This window comes from Scyliorhinus canicula, chromosome 6, assembly GCF_902713615.1.
Source record: "Scyliorhinus canicula chromosome 6, sScyCan1.1, whole genome shotgun sequence".
Classification (NCBI taxonomy): domain Eukaryota; kingdom Metazoa; phylum Chordata; class Chondrichthyes; order Carcharhiniformes; family Scyliorhinidae; genus Scyliorhinus; species Scyliorhinus canicula.
Window position 1 is genome coordinate 44,067,199 of NC_052151.1, and position 24,960 is coordinate 44,092,158.

Consider the following 24,960-nt stretch of genomic DNA (forward strand, 5'->3'; position numbering starts at 1 on the left):
TGGAATTAAACCACAAAACCCCTGATGCTAGTGATCAGCCTGGAGTCTTTAGAACACTCAACAGCAAGAACGCATCAGCTCATTGTTTTGAATTGTAATATTGCTCACACTGGCAAAGTACATGTGCTGTGGGGCAGCACGGTGGCGTAGTGGTTATGCCAAGATTAATATTAACTTGAATGATTCAGCCTGCCTCCTTTTTTCTCTATATCACAAGTGAGCTTTCACAGATGCAGAATTCCTGTTTGCCGCCGTTACCTCAAACAAATGATCATGATCATTAATTCTTGTTTGAACAGGCAACACGGTGACGCAAGTGGTTAGCACTGCAGCCTCACGGCACCGAGGTCCCAGGTTCGATCCTGGCTCTGGGTCACTGTCCGTGTGGAGTTTGCACATTCTCCCCGTGTTTGCGTGGGTTTCGCCCCCACAATTCAAAAATGTGCAGGTTAGGTGGATTGGCCACACAAAATTGCCCCATAATTGGAAAAAATGAATTGCGTACTGTAATTTTTTTTTTAATTCTTGTTTGAACAGATCTGGATAAAGTATGGCTGCTCCTCATTTGGTTCCTTTAATGCCATTTTCCCCTCCTTTCTAGAAGTGGGCAAACTTCTTTGAAACTCCCTTAATGGGAATACATACTGAACTCACAAGGGTAGCCCGGAGTTAAGATGCACATGAACCATGCAGTCCATTCTAGGAACTTCCGGTGATGGCGGGCGGGAGGCAGCCGCACACTGGAGGGCTCCCCCTCGGGAATAGAAATTTTGGAGTTTTAACGCCCGGTCCCCGGGGCAACGGAGGATGAAAAAGCTGGAAGAAGGCACAGGGAGGAGAAATGTCCAAGTTTGGGAAAAAAATGGCCGTGAAAAAGGTGGTTAATGAAATCCGCTGGTGAGTGGAAAAGTCAGTGCAGGAACTGTAAGGAAAGCGGAGGCTGGAGCACCAGGGAAGGCCGCATTGCTCACAGCAGAAGAAATGACCAAGGTGATGGCTGTGGAACTTGAAAAACAGTTCACAAAACATATGGAAGCGATGAAGAAGGAGATGGGGGTAGTATTGAAAGGCTGGTGGAGGAGGCGATTGCCCCGGAGGTGTTAAGTGCAACGGCGGAGGTGCGGGAGCAAGGTGAGACGCTGAAGGAAGTGGAAGAGGCATTATCGCAGCACAGTAATCAACTCATATTGATGGGGAAGGAGTTGCGGAAGGTGATAGAGACCAACAAGGGTCTGCCAGCCAAAGTGGAAGACCAGGAAAACAGATCCAGGCGGCAGAATCTGAGGATTGTGGATCTGCCCGAAGGGGTGGAAGGCCCGAGGCCGACGGAGTATTTTGCTACGATGTTGACAAAGCTATTGGGGGAGGGGGACGATCCCTCTCGATATGAACTGGATCGGGCTCAATAGTCGTGGAGGCCAATATCAAAGGCGAGTGAGCCATCAAGAGTAGTGACTGTGTGTTTCCGTAGGTATAGCATATTGTCACAAGTAGGCTTCAAATGAAGTTATTGTGAAAAGCCCCTAGTCGCCATATTCCGGCGCCTGTTCGGGAAGGCTGGTACGGGAATTGAACCGTGCTGCTGGCCTGCTTTAAAAGCCAGCGATTTAACCCAGTGTTAGCGGGTGGTGCAGTGGGCTGGAGCTGGTGTACGCCTATACCAGGACTTTACGTTGGAGCTGGCGAGGAGGCGGGCTGCCTTCAGCCGGGTGAGGAAGGCACTGTACATCAGCAAGGTGCAGTGCGGCATAGTGTATTCAGCAAAGTTGAGGGTGACCTACAAATCCAAGGACTTTTATTTTGGGACGGCAGAAGCGGCAGAGGAGTTTGCGAAGGCAGAAGGACTGTGGCAGAATTGAGAAATGGGACTGAGAACAGGTCGTGTACCATGTAGCTTCGTGTAACGATATTTTTTCGCTGTGTGTTGGTGTATGTACTAAATGAGTCGACGCTATATATATTTGGACAAGGGAAGAGTTGGGACTTTCATTTGCAATGATGGTTCTTTGGGGCTTGGGTGTGTATGCTTGGGTTGTGTGCTGAAGGGGATTTCTTGGTTTTCCTGGGACCGGGCAGGAGGGAAGGAGACCCGGGCAGGGGCCTCCACGCTGGCCGGTTTAAGCCAGTGAACGGGAGTGAGGTGGGGGAAGGGGCTGCGGCCAAAAGGGCCTGGTAGAACAGGTTTTGGTGAGTCTAGCCGGGGTGAAAAGTTGGGCAAAGGAACCGAAGTTGGGGGGAGGAGTTTACAAAAGGAAGTGGAGGGGAGGAGTCTGGGAGGGGTGTGGGGGGTGTCTACAATTCATGGGTGTCATTCACGGTACTCTTTTGGGGATTGGATGGCATTGAATATTAGGGGGGGGGGGTTGAGGGGTGGACTATGTATGTCAACGGTAACCATAGGAGATTCCTGATGTCTTTTTCTTTTTTCCTTTTTTTCCACCTTGGGAGGTTTTGTTTTATTTGGTGCTTATATTGTCAGGTGGGTCGTTGTTTGGGGGTTGGTGGGAGGAGGGGATCGTTGTTGTTGGTAGGGGGATTGACATTGTATTAGTTACCATTTACTGTTTGTTGGTGGGGTGTAAATTCTGAGAAAACGTGAAAATAGAGAATAAAAATATATTTTTTTAAAACCATTCAGTCCATTCTAGTTCATTAAAGCGGTGGAACAGGTTTGAAGGGCTGAATGGCCTATTCCTGTTCCTATGATTCTGTCGCAGCAATCATCCAGAAGTTAGAATGTTTGGAAAACAAACAGAAAGAGAAAATTTCCAATTATATAGCATATTTAACATCCTCGGTATTTCCCCAAATTACAGCCAATGGAGTTCTTCTGATATATAGGCAAAGGTGGCAGCAAGTTTGCTCACAGCATGGTGTCACAAACAATAAAGAGATAATTGACCAGCTAGTCCCTTTCAGCCAAATAGTCATTCAGATTAATTTTAGTTTCGGCAGCACTCCGTTTCATATGTGAACCTGGTTGGAGACTATGGAAGGAGGTAAATGTGGTGCATGTACCTTGGCCAGTGTTAGTAATACCACAGCTCAAACTGGTTCCTTAGTGAGTCACCACTTAGGTTGCTGCATTCTTGCTATTCAGTGAAGGTGATGCAGAGCAGACGACGATTGATCACTAACGTCAGAAACCTCACTCAGAAAAACACTGGGGACACTTTGGCTTCCAAACCAATGTAAGGAGGTTTACTTGAGGGAGTTAACTATCGGCCAAGGCCACAATTTTGAACTGTATTGATGTTATAAAGGTGAGGTGTGGGTAGCACAGTGGCGCAGTGGGTTAGCCCTGTTACCTCATGGCGCTGAGGTCCCAGGTTCGATCCCGGCTCTGGGTTACTGTCCTTGTGGAGTTTGCACATTACCCCCGTGTTTGCGTGGGTTTCGCCCCCACAACCCAAAGATGTGCAGGGTAGGTAGATTGGCCATGCAAAATTGCCACTTAATTGGAAAAACGGAGTTGGGTACACTAAATTGATTTATTTTTTAAATAAAGGTGAGATGTTAACCAGCTCCTGAACTCAAGTCAGCTGAAATAGCTACATATGCGCACTTTTATTCCACACATAAACAAACCAGCCAATAGCCAATATTTCTGAGTTGAAATCCCACTTTTCCTTTTGCTGAGGCTCTCGCTGATAGGTCTGATTTGGGCAGCAGGCTTCTGTATCAAAGGCTAATTTTTAGTGAGAATATATGTATGGCTCAGTACACCAGCATGGGAGGTAACCATCCTCACACACTGCCACAGGATATTAATGGTAACAGGCGGGCCAACAGGGAAGCAATGTGAAACTGAGTTTGGATTTACAGCTCATTTGCAGTGAGACTCAATCATTTCGATTGAAATGGATTGCACAAGTCATGTCACTATGACTTTGAGTCTCACTCCCAATATGTCCCTTTTATTCACCTCTCTGATGTCTGATAATTCCAGGTAGCCACTTGAAGTTCTACTTACCACCTGTATAACCATTATTACTACATTGATTTACAAGACTGCTGTTAATATACTCATTTATCATGCTTCATTCAGAGGCCTTTATGAGGCAGCCGGAGGTCTTTCAGACCATTATGTATGTGCCGGCTCTTTGCTAGAGCATTCCAGAACCACCCAGAGGATGTGAGCATTGTTGGCACGGCCAAAATTTCTCACCCATCCATGACCACTAAGTGGCTCGCTAGGCCATTGCAGAGGGCAATTAAAAGAGTCACTACACTGCTGTGAATCTGGAGTCACATGTAGGCCAGACCAAGTAAGGACAGCAGATTTCTTTCCCTATAGGACATGAATGAACCAGATGTGTTTTTACAACAGTCAATGATAATTTTTGTGGCCACCGTTATTGAGAGAACTTCCAATTCCAGATTTTTTATTAATTGAATTTAAGTTCTACCAGCTGACATGCCCCGGGAGCATCTGCTTGGGTTTCTGGATTACTAAGCACATTACCTCATCATAGCCATGCATGTTTATCTACTTTAAATATATATCCAATATTCCTTTTTTTAAAAAGAGCAATGGTCTCTGACTCAAACCATTCATTGTGTCAGAGTGATCCTCTTAATGACAGATTTAAATTCATGAGGCCGCAGCAGGATTCAGGTGGAGTGAGGTCCCGTTTACTTTCCAGAAATCTGACCTGTTTGGGGCCAGAGTTTGATCCAGGTTGGTCAACAGCTCATGAAATATGCGGTTTTATAAAATGGACATTGGATTCAGAGTGCAAAGCTAGCATCGGTTTGGAATACTAAATGAGATAATGAGGTAACGACAGAAGCCAACAAACTATCTTCTGTCCAGAAGAGAAAGGGGACGCCAGAGATTCAACTTGCACCAGACAGCAAGGTTGATAGTTCTGTTAATTATGGGACAGAGAGGATCCTGCTGGGCTGAAGCCGATAGCCTGCTGGTTGAGACGGATTAACCATAACTACTATTCAGACCACCACTTGAGTGTAGACAGATCCATGCAGGGTCAGACAAGGCACAAAAAAAGCTGCTGCATAATCAAACACCTAGCAATGGTGAAAAGAAGAGCCTCCTAAATTCAAATTCATTAGCACATGAAAACAGAATAATTGAGCCCCATCTCCACCCTACCCTCAAGAGAAAGCTATTCCAGTAGATGACTGTCACTGTATCACACTTTTGGAATGAGCGCAGTGCAGTTTCTTTTCTCCAGAAACCCTGGCCTCAACCTGTCAGGGATGGTGCCCCCAACCTCCGACTGGGCACTAACAAAGCCACCTCCAAGTGTTGGCCTTAAGGCACTTTCACATTGCAGTTTGGTACAATCCTGGCCCTGTGAAAGCAATGACAATCAGATTTAAATGTTTCATTCTCCTCTTTTGTGTATGTGAGGTCGGGCCCTTGTCTTGCGCAGACGCGTGTATTGACGAGGAGGCAGTTCTGATGGTAGAACAGGGAGCCATGCGAAAGTTCACACATTTGTGAAGAAAATTCCAAGGTGAGATTGGACTCATCTGTATTGGCACTCATGGGTAAAGAAGAGTGGCTACATGGACACGGCAACAGCGTAAATCCAGATGAAACAAATGCTTGATGGTATTCACACTTCCAATAGAAACAGAATCATGGAGACAATTTTGCTACATTCTAAATATTATACTTTGCAGTTATTCAATAGGTAGCTGTCAAAATGTTAAATATTTTGGGCGCTGTCTCTGACCATGTTTGGGGTAAATGGAGGAGGACGAAGGAGGAGAAATCCTAGTCAGTGAAATATCCATACCCTTTACGGTAGCACAAGTGGATAGCACTGTGGCTTCACAGCGCCACGGTCCCAGATTCGATACCCGCTGGGTCACTGTCTGTGCGGAGTCTGCACGTTCACCCCATGTCTGTGTGGGTTTCCTCCGGGCGCTCCGGTTTCCTCCCACAGTCCAAAGATGTGCAGGTTAGGAGGATTGACCATGCTAAATTGCTCTTAGTGTCCAAAAACGTTTAGGTGGGGTTACGGGGATAGGGTGGAAGTGAGGGCTTAAGTGGGTCGGTGCAGACTCGATGGGCCGAATGGCCTCCTTCTGCACTGTATGTTCTATGTTCTTTAGAAATTACAGCATGTGTCATGTAAAAGGATCAAAATGGACGCCTTGCTGCTAAAATTAACGCAAAAGAAGCCACCTTCTCTCAACTTTTTCTTCCTCCGCTGTCACCAAACTAAAACTAAACAAAACGATTTAAGAAAAAGAAGAGGACACTTGATGAAGTAACTGAGACAACTTTCTCCTCTGTTTGTTGCTCACTGGCTGCTCAAGAAGAAATTGATACTAGTTGGTGTTCACACAAGCTGTTCAAGAGAAGTTTAAAAAGTTGTGAATTAAAGACACATTGACTGTTTGTTCACATTCCTTTTCTCCGCCCCCCCTCACCCCGCCAAAAAATACACAAAAAAACAAATAAGTATTTGTCAACCTTTAAAGGGGGGGGTATTTTGCTCAATCTCTGCGGGCCACCTCTGCATTGTTGAACCTCGTCTTTTAACAGTTCCAATCTCCTAGAAACAAACGCTAACCACAAACAATGGGCCTGTAAGCGCAAAACAATAAAGCAGAGCTGCCATCATGAACGATTAGCAGCCAGCATCAATATTTACCAGATATTGTGTGTGTTGCTTGTTTAGAGTTAATCTACCAATACATAAAACCAACAGTTTCTGCACACGTGTGCACATGATTTCTGCAGGTTTCAGCAGTATCTTGGGAACATTCATCTACAGTGGACTATTGGGATGGTGCTTCAAATGAAAACCTGCTGACGTTAAAAGAATGGAAAGGTCAGTGTGGGTAAACTACTTTCCTTTCCCTTTCTTGCTGCTTGGCAATATACTTTAGAAACCTTTGTTCTATAATTCAGACGTGTGCACAGAAGAGGTCTATATCTCCAGTACTTTGTATGGCAAGAAAAGGGAACAGCAATTCATACGAATCACTGTTCCAATACACAATTAGTTTTGGAGTGGGAGAACATAGGATTAGATGCATGGTCCTCACCAATGACCAATTTCCAAACTTTCCTGTGGCACCAAGTGGAGGTGCAGTTTTGAGTCCAGGTTCTTTCACAAAGGCAGGAAAACTAACTGAGGAGTGACCCTGATTATTGCTACTACTCACTTCACAGTTTTGGGAAGGCCTTGCTGAAGGTCGAGGAGTTTGATTGTGTGTCAGTTACATAGGATTCTTCCTTAGGAGTGAGAACTTGGTCATATAATCTGGGCTGACACTTGGGTGTGGTGATGAGGAAGCACTGATTTATTGGCATTCTGAACAAGACACTAAACAGAAGCCCTGCCTACATTTTAGGGGGATGTAAAAGATACTATTAAAACACATAGGGAACTCCCCTCCTGTACCAGCTAACATTCCCCACCCAACCTACACAACTGAGAACAAATCTTTTCTTCATTCATTCATGGGATGTAGGCATTGCGGATAGGGTCAGCATTCATTGCCCATCCCTCACGGTCCTTGAGAATACAATACTTTAATAAACCTGAGAAGCTTCCTAGGACATGTCAGAGGGCAGTTAAGAGTCACCCAGTTTCTCGTTCATTTACTCCTATTTACCCTGCTTCTCTGTAACCCCCATCTCCTGCCCTCTCCACTCACGTTCAAACATCTTCTCCAAATATCTAAAAACCAATCCTCTGGTTATCTCTCCTAATGCTTCTGTAAATGTTCAACACTTGCTTCTCTGTGAAATACCTTTGTGCCATATTCCTAAATGAAAAAGGTTATATAGATTTGCTGTATAATGTAAGTTGCACTTGCGAGGGCAGCATGGTGGCGCAGTGGGTAGCACTGCTGCCTCACAGGGTAGGTGGATTGGCCATGCTAAATTGCCCCTTAATTGGAAAAAATAAAAAAAACATTGCTGCCTCACAGCGCCAGGGACCTGGGTTCAATTCCTGCCTTGGTGACTGTCTCTGAAGAGTTTGCACTTTCTCCGCATGTCTCTATGAGTTTCCTCCGGGTGCTCCGGTTTCCTCCCATAGCCCAAAGATGTGCAAGTTAGGTGGATTGGCCATGGTAAATTGCCCTTTAGTGTCCAACGGTTAGTTCTGGGGTTACGGGGTTTGGGTTCAGGTAGGGTATTCTTTCGGAGTGTCGGTGCAGACTCAGTGGGCCCTTTGACCTCAAGTTAAAACATTTTAGGAATTTTAACAAATGCATTCTAGCTCTGCAAAGTAAGGTGATTAAAAATTATTATTTGCTGAGACTGCCTCAATATTTCAGAAATAAAAATGTTTTTAGAAAAGGCACTAAGGGAGACAGTTGACCAACAATAAGTTTCAGCCTCTTACGCAAACAAAAACATTATTTTTTTAACGAAACCAAGTTAGGATCAGTGACCGAGGAGGGTGATTTTGAAGATTAATTGTCGGTGGTGAGTGTTATCTCAATGCACAGGCTTCATCCCATTCGCTTAGTGATGTGTGTCAGCCCACTGTTCCCGTGCTCTCCCAAGAAACAAAATGCCACTTTTAACATTTACTGACCTGTAGGCATGTTAGAATCAGCAAAGGTGAGAAGGTCAGCTGCACAAACCAAACAGCACCTATTGTTCCATTTTGCTTTGAATAAGAAAAGATGCTACCTGTATTTACCTCAGGAGATTCTGAATTTAGATGCTATTGGCAACAGCTAGTGAGCAATTTTCTAAGCAAAGTAAAACTACCTAAAAATAATTGAAAACTAATAATGCCTGAAAGGGTGGTAGAGGCGGGAAACCTGACAACATTCAAAGTATTTAGAAGAGCACTTGAAATGCCATTGCATACAAGTGCTGGAAAATGGGATTAGAGTAGATAGGTGCCTGATGGCCAGTGCAGCCACAATGAGCTGAAGGGCCTCTTTTCGTGCTGTAAAAACCCTATTCACCATACTGACCTAACTCCCGAAGGAACCTTCTGGGAGGACCCTGTCAAGGAGCTTTTGATCTGCTGCGATTAGCCAGTGAGTGACAACAAACTAGACGAGCAGAGGAGAACATTGCAACAAAGTCCAATCATGCCGTTACTGACTGTTCCAACAAGGACACTTCCAACAGAAGTCACTAGATCAGGGGTGGCCAAACCGCAGCTCGCGAGCTGCACACGGTTCATAGAAAAATATTCCCATCTCTGTTTTTAATGAAAGGATTTGTGGTGAAGTGATCCAAACCACCATTGGCACCAATCACATTTGGATGAATGCTCGTTGCTCACATACATACAGGGGCTGGTTTAGCTCACAAGGCTAAATCGCTGGCTTTTAAAGCAGACCAAGCAGGTCAGCAGCACGGTTCGATTCCCGTACCAGCCTCCCCGGACAGGCGCCGGAATGTGGCGACTAGGGGCTTTTCACAGTAACTTCATTGAAGCCTACTCGTGACAATAAGCGATTTTCATTTTCATTTCACTGAGTGAAATTCAAAACCCACCAATCCTGTGCCAAAATCCCAGCTAATTGGGAGACCTTCTGGCCTCTTATTCCATTTCATTAAACTTGAGGTCTGAACTTGATTGGGCAGTGATATGGCAGATTTGATGCCAATGCATGGCAATGCCTTGTGATTGGAGTGGTACTTTTCTGTTGGTTGCTACTCGTGATTGATTGTTGCAGCTGTGACTTCGGAGTATCCAGAATGAAATGGTCACGGTGATTCAATCTGGGTGGTGGGAAACGGGAAGAGGTGGGAGGAAAGAGAGACAAACTAGAGAAAGACAGATAGAGAGGGCAGGCACAGAGAGAGTGAGACAGACAGACAGACAGGCCGAGAGACAGGCAGACGTATGAATGATGTGATTGATTTGCTCAAAGTTTGGTTTTGAAATCTCCCAGATTGCTTTTTTTGACCACCGAAAGATTCCAGTAGACCTCCGGCCGTTCCAAGATGGAGACTCGCAAGGCTCCCCCGGCCTATAGCTGTGATTAGTCCTAATAACTGTAAGAATCATCTAAAAATAGAACAATTGATTCAGATTTTGAAACTGTGGTGTATGTACTTTATGGTTGTTGAATAGAAAATGTAAAGCTAATAATATCTTAAATCAACAGCAATAAAATGTTTCTGTGTCACCCCGTGTCTGCGCGGGTCTCACCCCCACAACCCAAAGATGTGCAGGGTGGGTGGATTGGCCATGCCAACTGCCCCTTAAATTGGATGAAAATAATTGAGTGCACGAAATTTAAAAAATAATTAAAAAGAAAAAGAAATGTGTCTGTAAAGGTTGGCCATGCCCTGTGGCTCTCAAACGTCTGAAGATTCTGGTGTGAGGCTCTAAGGTTCAAAACATTTAGCTATCTCTGCGCTCGATCATGGAATTTTACAACACAGATCATTCTGCCAAACAGGTCTCTGCCAGTAAGCAGGCCAGCAGCACGGTTCGATTCCAGTACCAGCCTCCCCGAACAGGCGCCGGAATGTGGCGACTAGGGGCTTTTCACAGTAACTTCATTGAAGCCTACTCGTGACAATAAGCGATTTTCATTTCATTTCATTTATCAAATGCTCCACTGGAGCTTCCTCACAACTCACTTCATCTCACTCCTACACCCAGACTGGGAACACTTGTAAACGCTTCCCTCCTTAAGGCAGGGGCACTCCGAATACAACCCTGGCAGTGATCATCTAACTTAGTAAAGGAACATTTCTACTTTATATATGTTAGCTACTCATTGAATAAACTCATGGGACCATTGGGACCATTTTTTATTTATTTAGTGTATCCAATTAATTTTTTTCAATTAAGAAAGAGGGAGTTGTTTGTGATCCAGGCCAGGGGGCAGGAGGAGAGACTGAAAGGGCTGCCGCTCAGGATGGTTTTCTGCTCAGAGAAAAGTTTTTGTTACCTGGAAATACAGGTGGCCAGGAAATGGGATGCCCTGCACAGACTGAACCTGACCCGGTTGGTGGAGCAAATGGAAGGGGACTTTAAAAGGTGGGACATGCTCGTGCTGTCACTGGCAGGGAAGGTGCAGGCCGTGAAAATGGCAGTGCACCCCAGATTTGTGTTTGATTTCAGTGCTCCCCATTTTCATCCCTAAAGCCTTTTTTTAAGCGGGTGAGTAGGATCATTTTGGGCTTTGTGTGGGCGAATAATACCCCGCGAGTAAGGAGATCGCAGTTGGGGGGGGCGGGGGGGGGGGGGGGGGGGGGGGGGGGGGGGGTTGGCACTGCCGAACTTTCACAACTGCTACTGGACGGCCAATATAGCCATGATTAGGAAGTGGCCGATGGCGTGGGGGGGCCGGCGTGGGAGCAGCTAGAGGTGGCGTCATGTAAAGGTACTAGTCTGGGAGCTTTGATAATGGCTTCTTTGCCATTCTCGCCGACCTGCTACTCCACACGTCCGGTGGTGGTGGTGACACTGAGGATATGGGGACAGTGGTGGAGGTACAAGAAGGTGGAGGGAGCGTTGGTCTGGACCCCGAAATGTAACAACCACAGGTTTGTCCCGGGTAGGATGGATGGTGGGTTCCAGAGCTGGCAGGGGACAGGCATCAGAAGGATGGGAGATCTGTTCATAGACGGAAGCTTTCCCAGTTTGAAGGTGCTAGAGGACATATTTAATCTGCCGCCAGGAAACGCCTTTAAATATCTGCAAGTACGAGCCTTCCTGAAAAAAACAGATAGTGGCCTTTCCGACGCTGCCGCCACTGAGGATACAGGTCAGGGTGGTCTCTGGCACCTGGGTGGGGGAGGGGAAGGTATTGGATATCTACCAGGAACTACAGGAGGCGGAGGAAACCCCGGTGGGGGAGCTCAAGGGCTAGAGGGAGAAGGAGCTAGGTGAGGAGGTGGAAGCGGGTCTGTGGGCAGAGGTCCTGGGCAGGGTTAATTCCTCCTCATCATGTGCCAGGCTCAGTCTAATTCAATTTAAGGTGATCCACTGGGCACACATGACGGCAGCGAGAATGAGCAAGTTTTTTGGGATAGAAGACAGTTGTATGAGGTGTAAGGGCAGCCCAGCAAACCATGTCCACATGTTTTGGGCATGCCAGAGCTTAGAGAGTTCTGACAGGGGTTCGCGAGGGCAATGTCCAAGGTGCTTAACACACAGGTGGTGCCGAGTCCAGAGATAGCGATCTTTGGAGTGTCACAAGACCCGGGGGTTCAGGAGGCGAAAGAAGCCGACGTCTTGGCCTTTGCCTCCCTAGTAGCCCGGAGACGGATTTTATTAATGTGGAGGGACTCAAAGCCCCCGGGATCGAACCGGGGACCTCGGCGCCGTGAGGCAACTGTGCTAACCACATGCGCCACTGTGCTGCCCTCATTGAGACCATTATGCAGCAGGAGGATTCAATTCTGAATTCTGTTGTCAGACTATATTAGGAGCCATCCCTGGTTTTTATATCAGGCACTGGCCGAGTAGTTGTCCTTGAAGTGGATCTCATTTACATTTCTGCTCATTTGGAACCAGCTTATATAATGAGAAAAGGTGGCCTTGTTCAGTTCCAATAGATGAACTTCGTTCAGTGTTGTAAATAAGGTAATCAAGGTGCTGATATAGGATAGCGCTTTTTAAACATAAATGAACACATCTCCATTTCTGTCTCCCTCGTCAGATGAGTAAACTGACATTTTTCACTTTATTGATCTCGCGAAAGGATCAATGAGATTTATATAGCACTTTAATATAGTGAAACATCCCAAGGCGCTTCACAGGGGAATGATAAGACAAAATATAGCACTGAGCCACATGAGGCGATATTAGGTCAGGTGACCAAAAGCTTGGTCAAAGAGGCAGGTTTTAAGGTGTGTCTTCAAGATGGAAAACGAGGTGAAATTGAAGAGGTGTAGGGAGGGAATTCCACAGCTTGGGGCCTAGGCAACTGAAGATCTGGTTACCAATGGTGACGCAAATATAGTTTGGCTGCACAAGAGTAACTCGAGGAATTAAGAGTAGTGCAGGTATATCAGAGTTGTGCGGTTCATAGAATAGAATCAGAGGATCTCTACAGTGCAGGAGGTCATTCAGCCCATCGAGTCTCTGCCTATCCTTGAATGAGCACCCTATCCATGACCACCACTCCCTATCCCCATAACCCCGTAATGTAATGTGGACACTAAGGGGCAATTTTGAATGGCCAATCCAACTACGTTGTACATCTTTGGACCGTGGGAGGAAACCGGAGCACCCGGTGGAAACCCATGCAGGGGAGAATGCACAAGCTCCACGCAGACAGTGACCCAAGGCCGGAATTAACCTGGGTCCCTGGCGCTGTGAGGCAGCAGTGCTAAACACTGAGCCACCATGCTTTTACCACTGCACAGCCATGTCCTTACCCTCATTCTTTGACATGGATGGCCAGAACTTCACTGTGCCAAGGCGCACCAGGTGTTTACTCATTCCTTTGGGGCATACCTCTTTTAGCTTGCAGGGGCCTTGAAGAAGTGCCTGCTGCTCGACAACCTGGTTATCATAGCAACAATTCAGCCAGAGGGATCCACATTGGGGGATGGCATGCGAGAAATCAGCCTAAATTTATCAATGTCTTATGTATGAAGGGGGAATCAGGATCGTCTTATAACAAATAAATATTTTTATTTGGATTGACTTCCAATTTTCTTTCTACTCTAAATCTCCAGAGTGTGTTAACCTGCCTAGAAAGGAGGAACTGCAGGCAAAATGGCAGCACAGATCAAGAGGCCAGCCTGATGGTAAGAAAAAGTTTCAAATGTTTAAATTAAGGTAAAAATACTAAAATGACCTCAGGATAAATTTATAGACTTCCATTAATAAGTGCAGTCTTTCTGGGTATATGAAGCCTCTCTCCAGTGTTGTATCCTTCACTGCCTAGCTATCTAATTTCTAACAGGGAGTGAGGGTAATTGTAATGAATACCTCGTTTATTAGTTTGTATGGAGACTTGTTCTATTGAATATTTCATAATGTTTAACCGTTTCATACCTCAATTCTCACTATTATAATATGTACCAGCAAATCTCTCTTTAATCAACATATTTCTCATTCTCAAGGTTCCCTAAGGTCGTGCAAGTCCCTTTCCCTGTTATTGTCAATCCATGAAATGGGACATTCTCCCAGTTTTTGGTGGAGATTACAGAGTTAGGGAGGGGCAAGGCCATGGGAAGGATCTGAAAACCACAGAGAATTTTTAAAACTACCATGTTGCTTGACAAGGAGCCAATGTAGGGCATCAAACACAGGGCTGAATGTTGGCCTAGTCTCAGCATTGATGGTAGTATAAGCACTAGGCTAGAGAGGGAATATTGGACCAGAATTCCTGCTCTTGGTCATAACCCAGTAATCACTTGAAGGCTGGAATAGGAATGGGCTTAGACATGACGCTTCCTGTGGTGGAATAGCATTCTGCTGCTCAATGACAAGTCTCTCATGTAAATATTGACATCTGATGAGGGTGATGAGGGGGGGGGGGGGGGGGGGGGGGGGGGGGGGAAACGTGAGAATAGTCAGATTGAAAGGGGAAGAGCGAAATTTGCTGGGGATAAAACAACCAAAGTAAATTTTACCAACCAATGTTCATTGAGGGCTAAGGAACATAGGCAAGAAAATTGACTTAAGATGAAGACCAGGCCTGATGTGACTGAACAGCAGAGTATGCCTCTGGGGCCGAATGGCCTACCCCTGTTCCTAATGTTACAATATTACAGTGACTCACAAATCCTCTTCATTTCATGGAAATAAATTTTAAAAAGGCATGGACTAAATTGAGGATCATTTCCTACATTTACATAAGCCTAACTAATTTCTGGTAAACAATTTACTAAAATCTGAATCAACATTGTGGAAAGTCATCAGATTTCAATGATTACAGCAGTTCCAGTTAAACCAAAGTTACTACATGACAAAAATTTTGACTAATCTAATAAAAACCACACATACCCACAAAACACTGGCAAGTCCTGTCAGTATGTTGTTAGTTCACTCGGGGAGGATGTTGCCTGAATATTTTACATTATATATTGTTCGCAGTATTATTCAGATTTTTCTCACCTTGCCATCCCCATCTAACAAAGGAATATGAAGTACTTCTCCCAGCGAAGCATCAGCAATATGTTAGGTGGCCAATGGTCACAAAAGAAAATTAATAAGGCTGCTGACTGCAATCTCTAGGTCACAGGTAATTCACTCTTTCCTACCTCACTTTTGAATGTTATTCTGGATGCAAACACTTTGTACTAGGGCAACCTCCAGCTGCATATCGTCTGAAATGATCCTTAAACAAACCAAAACATTAACAGTTCATTACAACAGTTACTGGAGTCCCACTCATGTTTGGTTAACAACACTTGAAAAGTAAGAGGGCATACTGTGTGGTCAAACACGCTGAAAAAGAAGCAAATGTAGCCCCTACCTTGCTTGTCTTTTGGACCCTTTCCCAGCAATTGTCAAATTAAGTAGCTTGAATAGAGGTCAGACTATGAAGGGAAATTCCTCAGAATAGAGTCATAGTCATAGAATCATAGAGTTCTACAGCAGGGAAAAGGCCCTCCGGCTCATCACGTCTGTAAAAACAACCAGCTAAGTATTACAGTATAATCCCATTTTCCAGCACTTGGTCCGTAGCCTTGTATGCCTTGGCAATACAAGTGCACATCTAAATACTTCTTAAATGTTATGAGGGTCTCTGCCCCCATCACCCTTTCAGGTAGTGAGTTCCAGACTCCCACCACCCTCTGGGTGAAAACGTTTTTCCTCACATCCCTTCTAAACGTCCTGCCCCTTAGCTTAAATCTATGCCCCCTGGTCATTGATCCCTCCACCAAAGGGAAAAGCTTAGAACATAGAACATAGAACAGTACAGCACAGAACAGGCCCTTCGGCCCTCAATGTTGTGCCGAGCCATGATCACCCTACTCAAACCCACGTATCCACCCTATACCCGTAACCCAACAACATCCCCCTTAACCTTACTTTTTTATTAGGACACTGCGGGCAATTTAGCATGGCCAATCCACCTAACCCGCACATCTTTGGACTGTGGGAGGAAACCGGAGCACCCGGAGGAAACCCACGCACACAGGGGGAGGACGTGCAGACTCCACACAGTGACCCAGCTGGGAATCGAACCTGGGACCTTGGAGCTGTGAAGCATTTATGCTAACCACCATGCTACCCTGCTGCTTCTACCCACCTACTCCATTTATGCCCCTCATAACTTTGATACATCACAATCATGCCCCCCCCCCCCCCCCCCCCTCAGTCTGCTCTGTTGAAGCAAAATCTGTCTTACAGATAGAACCATCCTGCAAAGAAGGAGGCCGTTTGGCCCATCGTTTCCATGCCGGCTCTTTGAAAGAGCTATCCAATTAGTCCCACAACCCTGCTCTTTTCCAAATCTTTCCTTTCCCAGTACACCCTCTAACCAGGGTTGGAATTCTCTACTCGTTGGATTCACTTTTCCCGCTGGCAACGCACCTCTGCCATGGGGTTTCACTGTGGCATGGGTTGGATTCAATGGGAAATCCCATTGACAAGCGGCAGAAGGATAGAATCCCACTGCCAGAAAATGCCCCACTGACGAGAAACAAGTGACTTGAGATCCAGAGAATCCCATCCCAAATCTTTTACACAGCTCAGCTGATGACTCAATCGGAAAGATCCGCCCGGTGAGTAACTGAGCCATAAAGATAAGGAAATTCCCGGGTTTAATCATGGAATTTGCTGATCCCAACCATGAGTGGCCCCTCAAGTGCCTCCTGACTTCAGGGTGGAAAGAACAAAAAGATCAGCTGAGATCCCTTCTCCCAATTGTATCCAGTAACTCCTGTTGGAAAATGCAGGTGTCAGATGAGGATCAGCCAGCATTTACTCTTTTTTTTAAAATTTCAAGTACCCAATTCTTTTTTTCCAATTAAGGGGCAATTTAGGGTGGCCAATGCATCTACCCTGCACATCTTTGGGTTGTGGTAGTGAGACCCACGCAGACACGGGGAGAATGTGTAAACTTCACACGGACAGTGACCTGGGACTGGGATCGAACCCAGGTCCTCTGCGCCATGAGGCAGCAATGCTAACCATTACGGCGCCATGCTGCCCAGCAGTTTACTACCTGAACAATAATTTGCCATTCACTCCACCCCACTCCCTAGTTGCTTCCTGAATCAGACTGTACAAACCCTTGCTTTCTTCAACTGGAATTTCAAATCCAAAGTCAAATGTTGCTTACTTTCCCATTTGCAACATAGCCTGCCTTTAAGCAATCTGAACCACATTGCCTCGGAAACTCCTTCCCAGGATCAGATTTTTCAATGTCATTCTCAATGGCCTCCAAAATTCCAGCTAATCTAAAATGCACATCCGATCATCATTCACTCGTGAACTGAATTTAAAATCCTCATCCAGGCCTTGCCGCTCACCCAACATCAGCAATCTTCTCCAGCCTTATGTATCTTGCTTTCAATCCTCCAGGCATGGATGCATCCCACCATCTTCCCCCACTGTTGATAGCAAACTGTTTTGCCGCAATGGCTCCCTGAAATAAACCCCTGTACTTCCATATGTTCCCTTACTTTAAGGACCATTGGCTGCTTTCCCCTTTGAGGGGGGAGTGCTGACTGGTAGTGATTTCACCTGAGGCTCACCACATCTTAGGCGAGGGGAAGGTTCTGAAGGCGGAGACTTCATGAATAACCTACCTGAACATCCAGCTCTTCTCACAACCCTTCCCAGACAAACTCGACTAGCAGGCATCTCTCATTCACCCACAAAGTTCTCCAATTTAGGATGTTTTTCAATGTTAAAAATGGTAACTAAATGCACAAAGAAATCAATACTGGGATTATTCACCATCTCAGGTCATGAACACAAAGACTTCTTTCAGAAAATAATATTTTGAGATACAACAAATGAGTAATTTGAGACATGTTATCTGGTCAGTAGTTTGGGTCTGTGGTTCCCAACATTTTCTATTACCGGGGTGAATCTTTTGTGGACTGATCGATATTGATAACATGCTATGCTCAAGTCAACAATTCCATCATGCAGGCGGATGATGAAGCTGGATGAATCTTGGGTCTGTTTTTCATCCTAGCATATTCCTGTGTTCTTACACTGAGTAAGGCCCCAGAGCCTGATGTTATGTATCAACACACATAAGATTATACCAAGAAATAGTGAAATATAATGACAGAGTTACTCACATGCCAATTACTTTAGGCAAGGTATTAACAACAGGATTATTATTTCAATAGAAAACCTCAAACCAGCAAACCCCCTCTGATCCCCTTCTGAAGGTGTTGACTCATGCTGGTTTACAATTTTCTCCTTCAGCACTGGACCTAAATGATCATTCTATGCATGTGAGCTTCAATGATAAGTGTTGGCAGTTTTGTTGGTGGCCTTCACCAATCCTCTCCTCACACATGCAACTTCCAACAAGGGTCCATGTGTAGTATGGGGGGGAACTCTATTTGATTTCATAGAATTATAGAATCCCTACAGTGCAGGGGAGGCCATTCGGCTCACGAGTCTGCACCGACCCTCCGAAAGACCACCCTACCTGGGCCCATGCCCCCACTCTAACCCCACCTAACCTTTTGGACAGGATGGGGCAATTTAGCCAAGCTAATAGAAAAGAACGTGTGCCTGACTTCAATGTTAGTTTCAAAATCAAAGGAAGAAATTGCAATGCCAGTCACTGAAACTAGCCTCCTCTGTCATTCATAAGCTATGATTCACTTTCAATTGCTCTGCATGCTTATCAACGCCCAGAAGTCATTAAATGAATGTGAAACACTTTGGGACATCCTTAGAGCTCTGAGCAGCTGACACTACAATAACTACACTTGTAAGATTTAACTGAGAACAAACGCAAAGGAAAATTCAGAGCCTGGTAAAATATTATTCACCCAAGATTACAACACGAAAGTGAAGAGGACTTTCAGACGATGAGAAGGAAGCCCTGAACAGAGCTTTCGACAAATCACCGCCACTAAAATTCCTCGCATATTTGAAGCACTGTGAGAGGAACTCTGTAAAATGTCTTAAGTCTCTCTGATCCCCTTACAACCCACCTGGATGACGAGGAGGAAGATGTGTGTGTGTGTGGTTTTTTTTCTGTTCGCCTTATACAGACATGTAGAAGATTCACCCAAAATAAGCCTGGGTGACCCCCCTGCCCGTTGCATCTTGAGTTATCCCCTTGCCCTCTGGTCAGCGGGGAAACCGCAGGCATCCCCCCACTGGTACGCGTGTCGAATAGGCAAGCACAGCATGTGTGGTAATCCACGCACTGTGCATGGCGAGGAGGAGCTGCCTCAGCCGTAATTACTGAGAAGCAAATGTTTATCTAACTTAACACGGCAGAAAGGGCAACCGGCAAGGGTGAAAGAGAGAGGGAAGGGCGGGGGGGGGGGGGGGGGGAGAAGACGAAGATGCCAGATCGGGAACAGTTGCCAGCAACAGTATCTGTTTCTTTACAATGAGGAAAGGTATCAGTAACACAGAAGGTCGTAAATATTTAACATTGTGTTTGACTTGGCAAGCCTCGAGGGCTGAAAATAAAAATGATCTATATAAATGACACAATTCTCCCCCCCCCCCCATCAGAAAAGATAAACCCACAGCATCGCCAATGAATGGAGTACCTTGCACTGAGAGCAAAAAAATAAAAAATCAACAGTTGTCAGGGAGCCTGTCAAAACATGTCGCCCACAACTTCCAACAAAGCCCAGTAGGATTCTGACTTCATTAGCTAGAAGCAATTAGCACTATGAGCAGCACCCTAATTAATTTATTGCGTACAACTGGAATGTGATAAGGGTGGACCGATGCCAGGAACAAGTATTTGCAGTACACTGCCAAACCACACAGCGCAATATAACCTTGTGGCAATTACAGTGTTGATCGTGTGATGAAAAACTACCCTCAATAAGTGAAGGAGTGCCAGAATTTCACTGTTTCCTCGCTGAAGCACTGGGGAACAGATGGGAGTGAATATTTTTGGCACAACCGGTTACATTCTATCAATGTAATTAATAAATGAGATGATCTCGGTCGCCAACCCGAAGAGGTTGTCTGCAGCCACTGACTGAAACAACAGCCGACATGTCTTTCTGGCCACTGACAGTCCCACTGGTGCCTACGCTGCTGATGTAAATGATCAACGTGACAATTAAAATAAATGTGCAAATTTGCCAAGAATTTCCCTGCTCCAAACAAATTAGAGTGACGCTGCCAAACGTGGATTTGTCTGCGGGATGACAGGATGGGGCAGCTTTGGAGGGGAGGACAATAGTTGCCCTTCTGCAAAATCAATCTCGGCGGGATTAAAGCTCTGTCTCTATGAGAGTGGCCCTCACCATTCTCAAGTGACAAGGATCATCTTCAGTCTTACTTGAAGCCCCGGTGACAGAAATTCTCGGGGGGGGGGGGGGGGGGGGGAGAGGAAACTGCGCCAGATTTGTAACTTGCGGCTGATCACTCTCACTCCCAAGAGGTCAAGGAGCACTCCAACCATTTTGGGTTGAGATGTGAGCACAGCAGCAATGTGGCTCCACACGTATAAATCAAGCAGCTGCCATGTTGACTTGGTTGTTACGGTAGTTGTGTGAGGTGGCAGGTAGCATGGGGTGGCAGGTGGTGTGGGGTGGCAGGTAGTCTGGGGTGGCAGGTATTCTGGGGTGACAGGTAGTCTGGGGTGGCAGGTAGTCTGGGGTGGCAGGTAGTCTGGGGTGGCAGGTAGTCTGGGGTGGCAGGTAGTCTGGGGTGGCAGGTAGTCTGGGGTGACAGGTAGTCTGGGGTGGCAGGTAGTCTGGGATGGCAGGTAGTCTGGGGTGGCAGGTAGTCTGGGGTGGCAGGTAGTCTGGGGTGGCAGGTAGTCTGGGATGGCAGGTAGTCTGGGGCGGCAGGTGGTGTGGGGTGACGGGTAGTCTGGGATGGCAGGTAGTCTGGGATGGCAGGTAGTCTGGGGTGGTGGGCAGTCTGGGGTGACAGGTAGTCTGGGGTGGCAGGCAGTCTGGGGTGGCGGGCAGCCTGGAGGTGGCGGGCAGTCTGGGATGGCAGATAGTCTGGGGTGGCAGGTAGTCTGGGGTGGCAGGCAGTCTGGGGTGGCAGGCAGTCTGGGGTGACAGGTAGTCTGGGGTGGCAGGCAGTCTGGGGTGGCAGGTAGTCTGGGGTGACAAGTAGTCTGGGGTGGCAGGCAGTCTGGGATGGCAGGTAGTCTGGGGTGACAGGTAGTCTGGGGTGGCAGGTAGTCTGGGGTGGCGGGCAGTCTGGGGTGGCAGGCAGTCTGGGATGACAGGTAGTCTGAGATTGCAGGTAGTCTGGGGTGGCAGGTAGTCTGGGGTGACAGGTAGTCTGGGATTGCAGGTAGTCTGCGGTGACAGGTAGTCTGGGGTGACAGGTAGTCTGGGGTGACAGGTAGTCTGGGATTGCAGGTAGTCTGGGGTGACAGGTAGTCTGGGGTGACAGGTAGTTTGGGGTGACAGGTAATCCAGGGTGTCAGGTGGTGCAGGGTGGCAGGTGGTCTTTGTTGGCAGGTAGTTTGGTGTGACAGGTAGTCTGGGGTGGCAGGTGGTGCAGGGTGGCAGGTAGTCTGGTGTGGCAGGTAGTTTGGGGTGGCAGGCAGTCTGGGCTGGTAGGCAGTCTGGGATGGCAAGTTGTCTGGGGTGGCAGGTAGTCTGGGATGGCAGGTGGTGAAGGGTGGCAGGTAGTCTGGATTTACAGGTAGTCTAGGATGGCAGATGGTGAAGGGTGGCAGGTAGTCTGGATTTACAGGTAGTCTAGGATGGCAGGTGGTGCAGGGGGGCAGGTAGTCTTGGGTGGCAGGTACTGTGGGGTGGCAAGTGGTATGGGGTGAAAGGTAGTCTGGGGTGGCAGGTTGTGTAGTTGACAAGTATTCTGGGGTGACTGGTAGTTTGGGGTGGCAGGTGGTATGGGTTGGTAGTTGCGCATGACAGATAGTCTGGGATGGCAGGTGGCATGAGGTGGCAGGTAGTTTTAGATGACAGGTAGTGTAGGTAGGCAGCTAGCGTAGGGTGGCAGGTAGTGCAGAGTAGCAAATGCTGTGAGGTGGCAGGTGGTGTGGGGTGGCAGGTTGGGGTTGGTGGAGAGTTAGCCAGGGTTACTATTCCTGATGGCTTGTCCAGTGAACCTGTGGGAGGGGCACACAGTGGAATGTGAAGCCAAGAGAGTCAGGTTGTACTGAGAGGCAAACAGCTATGATGAATGGATGTGGGGTGGATCAAAGATACTGCAGAAATAATTTGCCTTTAGTGATATAAGGCTTTTCTACACCAAATAAACTTCCTGCATGTTATTTAGATCTCCATCCACATTTTTCTCCAAAACAATGATGGCTTTGTAGCACGGTGGTTAGCACTGCTACCTCACAGCACCAGAGACCCAGGTTTCATTTCGACCTCGGGTAACTATGTGGAGTTTGCACTTTTTGACCGTGTCTGCGTGGGTTTGCTCCGGTTTCCTCCCACAGTCCAACGATGTGCAGATTAATGGATTGACCATGCTAAATTTTCCTCACGTTTGCCTCATGGTAGCATGGTGGTTAGCATCAATGCTTCACAGCTCCAGGGTCCCAGGTTCAATTCCCGGCTGGGTCACTGTCTGTGTGGAGTCTGCACGTCCTCCCCGTGTGTGCGTGGGTTTCCTCCGGGTGCTCCGGTTTCCTCCCACAGTCCAAAGATGTGCGGGTTAGGTGGATTGGCCATGCTAAATTGCCCGTAGTGTAAGGTTAATGGGGGGATTGTTGGGTTACGGGTATACGGGTTACGTGGGTTTAAGTAGGGTGATCATTGCTCGGCACAACATCGAGGGCCGAAGGGCCTGTTCTGTGCTGTACTGTTCTATAAAAAAAAAAAATTGCCCTTTAGGGTGGAGTTTCTTGAATAGGGTGGGGGATTGGACCTAGGCCTTTTGAAAGGTTGGTGCAGACTTGATAGGCCGAATGGCCTTCTTCTGCACTGCCAGGATTTTATGATCCACCCCAGAAATACTTGATGCCTACATTGAGTGTTGGCAAGAAATAATTTTATTTCAACTACTCAGAATGTAAACACTCTCCCCCATTCTTTCCCCGTGGAAAACCGGTCCAATTTTGGCATACTAAACAAGATGCTTATTCAGACAGTATTCTACTGAACATTGCTGGGATAAGGTCTAAAATATTTGATAAGGCAGAGGATGTAACCCTGAAACATTTAGATACAGCAATGTAACTAGGATGAGGAAAAGGAGATTGGGTGAGAGATGGTGGTACAGTGGTAATGTCATAGAACTAGTAATGCAGAGGACCACAATAATCCTCTGGGGGCATGGGTTCAAATCATAACCATGGCAGATATTAAAATCTGCAATTGAAATGCTAGTCTCAGTAATGGTGACCATGAAACTATCATCGACTGTTGTAAAAACCCATCTGCTTCGCGAATGCCCTTTAGGGAAGCAATTCTGCTGACCTTGCCTGATCTGCCTTACATGTGACACTCTCTGGCATGGCTGAGAAGCTTCAGCCATTCAGTTTAAGGGCAACAATCGCACAACCCATCCCAGAAAGGAATAAAAAAGGGAAAGTTTAACTATCGCTTTAACTTAAGGGGTGACTGTCTACTTGAATGGGTTGCCAAGAAGGATGGTTGAGGCCAGGGCCCTGCACGTGATTAAGAAATGGAATAATGGGGTGTTACGTGGCACAGTGGTTAGCACTAGGACTACGGCACTGAGGACCCGGGTTCGAATCTCGGCCCTGGGTCACTGTCCATGTGGAGTTTGCACATTCTCGCTGTGTCTGCGTGGATTTCACCCCACAACCCAAACGATGTGCAGGTTAGGTGGATAGGCCATGCTTAATTGCCCCTTAATAGTAAAAAATATGATTGGGTACTCAAAATTTATAAAAAAGGGCAGCACGGTGGTGCAGTGAGTTAGCACTGCGGTCTCACAACGCTGAGGTCCCAGGTTCGATCCCAGCTCTGGGTCACTGTCCGTGTGGAGTTTGCACATTCTCCCCATGTTTGTGTGGGTTTCGCCCCCCCCCCCCCCCATCCAAATATGGATTGGCCACGCTAAATTGCCCCTTAATTGGAAAAAATGAATTGGGTACTCTAAATTTATTTAAAAATAAATAAATAAATTTATTTAAAAAAAGAAATGGAATAATGTAGGGTGTCATGGTGGTGTAGTGGTTAGCACTGCTGCCACATGGCGCTGAGGACCCAGGTTTGATCCCGGTCCTGGGTCACTGTCCGTGTGGAGTTTGCACATTCTCCACATGTCTGCGTGGGTCTCACCCCCACAACCCAAAAGATGTGCCGGGTAGGTGGATTTGCCGTGCTAAATTGCCCCTTAATGAGTAAGATATATAATTGGGTATTCTAAATTTATGTTTTTAAAAAAAGAAATGGAGTAATGTGAAGACAACAGGATTGCAGTTCTAGAAAGGGCTGCAGCATCATAGCTAGTGGTGTGATGTATTGGAGGGTAATCCTCTTTATTGTTCAATGCAGACCAGAACTGTTCGCAAAAGCTGGGGGAACTGGTGTAAAATGACAAGATTAAACTGAAGCAGAAGAAGGTCAACTAGGCCATCGTTGGGAGACATACAAAAAAAACCAATTGCCTCTGGAGACCCTCATACATTGTCATAGTGTTTCTCTGTTAGTAATAATTATAACAATTAATGCAATTCTGAAGTGATGTCATAATACCTCCAATATTGTAACTTTAGAAATACATCCTGAACGTTAAATAAAATACTTCCTTCGATAATGTGTAAATCCTTCTCCAAATAAATGTTAGCCAGTCTTTCTGCCAAGCCAAGTTTTGAGGGAGAGATCAATGTTAAATAAACTGCCCTCATTGGATGACCAGCGGACAGCAGCTCCATACTCCCATGAGCTCTTCAAACAGACATTTCTGTCAAACACAAAATCCTGGATTGTGGGAGTAACGCGCAAATGGTGAAATGTCGGGCATTTCTCAGGCAGTGTTCTCATTCTGC

The 24,960-nt window shown here is 46.4% G+C and overlaps 1 protein-coding gene and 1 long non-coding RNA gene across 2 annotated transcripts in view; one reads left to right on the forward strand and one right to left on the reverse strand.

The window, feature by feature from the left end:
- The window catches only part of prdm1a (PR domain containing 1a, with ZNF domain), a 114,452-nt gene that overhangs the window by 83,619 nt on the left and 5,873 nt on the right, over nt 1–24,960 (reverse strand). The window lies entirely within an intron of this gene.
- LOC119967132 lies at nt 6,768–24,917 on the forward strand. The gene is made up of 3 exons (XR_005460924.1): nt 6,768–6,812; nt 13,610–13,681; nt 24,467–24,917. It is a non-coding gene; the product is annotated as an uncharacterized LOC119967132 (long non-coding RNA).